The sequence below is a fragment of the Pinus tabuliformis genome, chromosome 4_2 (genome assembly GCF_031772625.1).
Source record: "Pinus tabuliformis cultivar Carrire ecotype Pingquan chromosome 4_2, CPIR1, whole genome shotgun sequence".
Classification (NCBI taxonomy): domain Eukaryota; kingdom Viridiplantae; phylum Streptophyta; class Pinopsida; order Pinales; family Pinaceae; genus Pinus; species Pinus tabuliformis.
This window is the reverse complement of record NC_142304.1, coordinates 242,457,202-242,463,404: the sequence shown is the minus strand read 5'-3', so window position 1 is coordinate 242,463,404 and position 6,203 is coordinate 242,457,202.

The window sequence follows — 6,203 nt, the reverse complement described above, 5'->3', positions numbered from 1 at the left end:
GAATATACAGTGGACTTATAGTAGTCAAATAATAACTGTGTTTCATTCCCTTAGATACTGTCATGCTGTTAATATAGCTACACAGGTGTAGTTTTAACTAAAAAGACAGGCTATTAATCGATAGACATAATAAGAAACAACCAGAGAGACAGAGGTAGTCTCAAGTAAAGAAAAGCATTTAATGAGACAAGCAGTCCAGAATGCCCTAGAATATAACCAACTGTTAATGTAATGTGCCGAAACAATATTAGAGACATTCTGAGCCTGAGCAATGAATGCCGGCTGTAAATCTTTTCTTAAAAACATCGACAGGAAGGAGATGAACCCACTTCTAATTATAAGAAACTGCTGAAATTCGAAGATCTAACATATTGTTCCAGGCAAAGAAAAACAAACTCTGCAATCGTATGAGATGGAGAAAGCCATACAGTAACCAGTTATCAAATAATAATGTTTGAAGCTACAGCAGCAGAGGAATCAGACTAATATAGATTAACAAAGGAAAACGAGACATCAAACAGGGTACACGTTAGGGTTAAACAATTTGGAGAAGGCGCAACCGCAGCTGTGAGCACGGCCGAGAGGAATTTTCCTCCGGGGTAACCCATATCAGAACAAAGAACCTGTGCATGCTACCAGGAAACCCCATACATGTGTTATAATCCAACATTTTCAAAGGAAGGGAAAGAAGTATGGCGCTACTGAATAAACCGAGCCGAGAACATCAATAACAGAACTATTCAATGACAAGAATTGCACGGAGATACCAGAACTATTTACCCCGAAACTGTAACAAAATATAAGTAAATTTGAAGAACCCTGCCGTCGCAGAGACGGACAGCTTAACCATAGCTGGAGGCGGAAACCATTGGTAAGCAAAGAAAACCGTGCATCATATTAATATTGTTAAGAACGCAAATCATATTAACAATTGCTCAAAGCGCAAGCAACCCAGAAGGGGGCTCAGACAGAGTAAAATCTTCAAATGCAAATTAGAAAAGAACCCAGATAGTATAACCTTGAAAGTGTAAACATTTGTATATAAAACCGAAACCTCAAAAATATAGACTGGTTCTGCTAACCAAAAGTTGGCATTACGGCCAGTTGTATACAGTTTGCCTTTAAATTAAATACAGAGGCACCATTGTCCAAAGATGCCGAAAGGGTAGATATACCAAGAATTAATCCACAGATAAATGAAATCGAGTACATAGGTTCCGCCGTGTATTACATTGCACCAGGGCCGAACATGGATTTCAAGTTAGATTATAAAACCCATATAAGTCGTGAGGGTCCTCTTGGGGAAATACCTCAGCAAATCGAAAACGAGAGAAAACCAGCATCTGGACAATGGACTGCAATAATCACAAATGCGAATATATTAGGGTCGAAGGAGCTTAGAGCTCTCACACCCAGAAGGAAAATAAAATACCTGTAACTGCCGAGAGAGATGAGGCGTTGAGGTTAGCACCTCGATGTTGTCAGAGGGGCTTGAACGAACCCATTTGCACGCACTATCAGCAAAGGAAAAACAAATCAGTATGAATTTCTAACGGGTAACAAATTTAACTCTGAATGCGAATCACAAATAGAGAAGCAGATGAACATTACCTGTGTAAGATTTACGTTGAGCACTCCACAGCCTTCGGAAGGTTAACAGGTTGCGAGGACGATGCTGGTGGATTCAAACTGGCGTCTGAGCACCAGAGTGGAGTCGGGTAAACCCTGTGAAACAAATGAGCTCCAGGCTTGCTCCGGCGGGTTTATGTATTGACCTAAAACCCTCTGGCTTTTCCCAGCCCTTCGATCTGAGGAGTGAATCTCGGTTGTTGAAGTAGAGCGGGAAACTGGAGCGGAAAATCTGAGAAACCAGAACCCGAGGTGTCACATGGCCGTGCGGGCAAGCCATGCCACCTGCCATAGTGTGTACCAAAACCATAAAGACAGCGGATGACTTGGCACCTGCAAGGGCTGCGGCCCAACCACAAATCTCCGCGCCAAATTAATATAAGTCGCGTACTGGTGGGGGTTGATGAGTTAGGGTTAAATGCAATATCATACAACCCACCATAAACCAAATCTCAGTGCAGTATATAAACATCAATGCAGCATATAATCCGACATGCGGTAAGGTGTTGGGCAATGCAGCATATAAATTACAAAGTTATATAGTATAAGGTGTTGGATAATGCAACACATAAATTAACATGCAGTAATGCGTAAAGGGAAAAGTTGTATAGGGTAGTAAAGTTCCCGTTTATGGCTTTTTAATTTTATTTTTTTTATGTATATGTAAATGAGGGTGTGACAAATTGGTATCAGAGCCCAGTTTCAACACTGTGGCCTCAGGAACGACATGTTTCACTGTGCAGAAAATTACACCATACATATGTATAGAGAGTTAATAAATCAATTAACTGCTGTTTCTGTCCATTTTAGGGGTGAGATACAGGAACTCAACAGCTAATAGCTAGCTAGGAAAAAGAAGAAAAATGCAAGAAGCCGGCAGCGCCCCTCGGGAAAACCCAGAGCTGTGGGTACAGCTGGGCGAGGAAACACGAAGTACAAATCTCGCAATCCTGGAAACCGTTCAGGAGTTGAAAAATGAGATGGCACGATTACGAGAAGACAACGCGCGCTTGACGGTGGAACAAGAGAGAATTCTGAAGAGTTTGTCGGACAGGCAGAACCCACCCTTATCTAATCCCAGTGCGGAACAACAGAAGATGATGGAAGAACGAAACTATCAAATTGGACCTGAAAATTCAGAAGGTAAGGAGGACCATTCTGATAATGTACCAGAACAACAAACTTCAAAACGTCAGAGGATGGAACTGCAGGGAGAGTTTCAAAAAATTAAACCCCCACATTTTGATGGGGAACAGGAAGAAGCAGCTGAAGCATGGCTAATAAACATGAACAAATATTTCCAGTTGTATGAGTATGATCATAACTTGAAGGCGCGACTGGCTATTTTCCAGTTACAAGGTAAAGCAACCCTGTGGTGGGAGGAAATCAAGATAGTCAAGGGGGTAAGTGAACGGACTATCACATGGGAGAAGTTCCAGAAATACTTCAAAGAGAGATATCTGACCGAGCGCTTCTACGATGAAAAGGCAAGGGAATTCCATGATTTACGGCTGGGGCTGTGGAGGACCCCACTATGTTAAGAACTGCCCACAGCGAAAGGGTACAGACCAGATATCCCAGATTCACGAAGCATCGACCGTTGGGGATGTGGCACGTAGTGTACCGAGGATTAACGCAGCTTTGGATGATCGCCAGGCAGAATACCAGCCGACTATGGTGGAATTTGAAGGTAAAATCTCAAACTTTTCTATAGCTGTTCTCATTGATCCAGGAGCTACTTTAAGTTATATTAGCCCAAAAATAGTGGAACAGTGTAAATTATAATCTGAAAAATTCAGAAATCCGTGGTTGGTCCAACTAGCTACGGGAGCCAAAAGACGGGTCTTGGCGAAAATAAATAATTGCTCTTTAACTGTAGCAGGACAGCCAATAGTTGTAGATCTGAACGTACTACCCTTGGGTTCATATGACATCTTGATTGGAATGGATTGGCTGGAGAAACGCTGGTCATTAGTAAACTGCAAGACTAAAACCATTTACTACAAGAATGATCTTGGTGAGCAGCAAGAACTGCAAGGGATCAAGCACCCCGTACGGATCCGACCCATTACAGCGTCCCAGCTAGCTAAATGCATCAAAAAGAAATGTCAGATTTATGCTATTCAGGTGGGTTACGCAAATCAGAAGGACAAAACCGCTACGCTGGATAACATTCCAGTGGTGCAAGAATTTGCAGATGTTTTTCCAGAGGAGGTACCGGGGTTACCACCTAAAAGAGATGTGGACTTTACCATCGAACTGACCCCGGGGGCAGCACCCGTGTCACAGGCACCATACCGAATGAGCGTACCAGAATTAACAAAATTAAAAATGCAACTGCAGGAGCTGCTAGACAAAAATTACATCCGTCCTAGTGTATCACCATGGGGAGCCCCAGTGTTATTTGTCAAAAAGAAAGATGGAACTCTTCGGATGTGTATTGACTATCGTCAGCTGAATAAGCTCACGATTAAAAACAAATACCCTCTGCCCCGGATTGATGAACTGTTTGATTGGGTGAAGGGGGCAACGATGTTCTCTAAGATCGATTTGCGATCTGGTTATCAACATATTAGAATCAAAGAGGAAGATATCGCTAAGACAGCTTTCAGAACACGGTATGGGCATTACGAATTTGTGGTGCTACCTTTCGGTCTGACCAATGCACCTGCTACATTTATGTGTTTGATGAACAGTGTGTTTCACAGGTTCTTGGATAAGTTTGTGTTGATATTTATTGACGATATTCTGATCTACTCTCGATCGAGGGAGGAGCATGAGGAACATCTTAGAGTAGTGCTACAGACTCTGCGGGAACATCAGTTATATGCTAAGTTTAGTAAGTGTGATTTCTTCCGGGAAGAGATACAATACTTAGGCCATATAATCACCAAGGAAGGAATTGCAGTAGATCCTGAGAAAATAAGGACCATAATGGAATGGCCCATACCAAAGGACGTGGCAGATATTAGGTCCTTTATGGGGCTAGCTGGCTATTATAGAAGGTTTGTGGAAGGTTTTTCAAGGGTAGCATACCCTATCACCTCCTTACAAAAGAAAGGGAAGACGTTCAAATGGACCCCAGAGTGTCAGCGGAGCTTTGAGCAGCTTAAACACTTACTCACCACCGCACCCATTTTGTGTATAGCTGATCCTAATAAGGATTACGTGGTTTGTACTGACGCAAGTAAAGAGGGTGTGGGAGGAGTGTTGATGCAGGAAGGAAGGGTAATTGCATACGAATCAAGAAAACTAAAGGAACACGAGCAGAAATACTCTGCCTATGATTTGGAGTTGGCAGCCGTTATTCATGCACTGAAGATGTGGCGACATTACCTCTTGGGAAGAAAATTTCTGTTGTTAACAGATCATCATAGTTTAACAAACTATTTCAGCCAACCCACCTTAAACACGAGGCAAGCTCGTTGGGCGGATTTCCTAAGTGGGTTTGATTTTGAAATTAAACATTTAAAAGGAAAGGAGAACCGGGTAGCTGACGCATTGAGTCGAAAGGTGCAGTGCTTGTGCAAAATTTCGGTCAGTAGATGGCAGAATACCTTGCTTGAAAAGATAAAAATAGCAGCTGATCAGGATGCTGATTATCAGCAAATTAAACAGCAGGTACAACAACTTTCTGGTAGGGATACACAGCAAGGATATGAATTAGATGATGACGGAATGTTGTATTTTAATAAAAGGCTGTATGTACCTAATGAAGATATCCTTAGAAAACTGATTCTGGACGAGTTTCACATCAGCCACTACACCGGGCACCCAGGATACCAAAAAATGGTCACCGCACTTCGGAAGGAATACTTTTGGCCAGGAATGAAGAAAAATGTAGCTGAATACCTGGCGCGATGTCTGGAATGTCAACAGATTAAGGCGGAGCATTTGCATCCAGCAGGACTGCTACAACCCTTACCCATTCCGGAATGGAAATGGGAAACTATTTCCATGGATTTTATAACCGGGTTGCCTCGAACAAAGAAAAATAATGATTCCATTATGGTGGTGGTGGATAAGCTGAGTAAGGCAGCACACTTTATACCTGTACAATCCACGTATAAGGCTGTGCAAATTGCTCATATTTTCATGCAAAATGTGTTCAAATTGCATGGACTCCCGAAGGTGATAATATCTGATCGTGATGTCAAGTTCACATCAACTTTTTGGAGAACATTGTTTGCTGAACTGGGAACACAACTGAACTTTAGCACAGCCTATCATCCCCAGACCGATGGCCAAACGGAACGAGTGAACCAGGTGGTGGAGGACATGTTGAGAGCATGTGTGATGCTGAAACCGACGCAATGGGAAGAATATCTTCACCTGGTTGAATTCGCGTATAATAATGGGTATCACACGTCAACACAGCTGAGTCCCTTTGAGGTCCTGTATGGGCGGAAGTGCCGCACACCCTCAAGTTGGGGTGGACCTGAAGATAGGTTAAGATTTGGCCCAGAAATGCTCAAGGAAATGGAAGACATGGTGAAAAGGGTGCGTACCAACTTAAAGGCTGCCCAGGATAGACAAAAACGTTTTGCAGACCGGAAGGAATTCTTGGTCGGAGA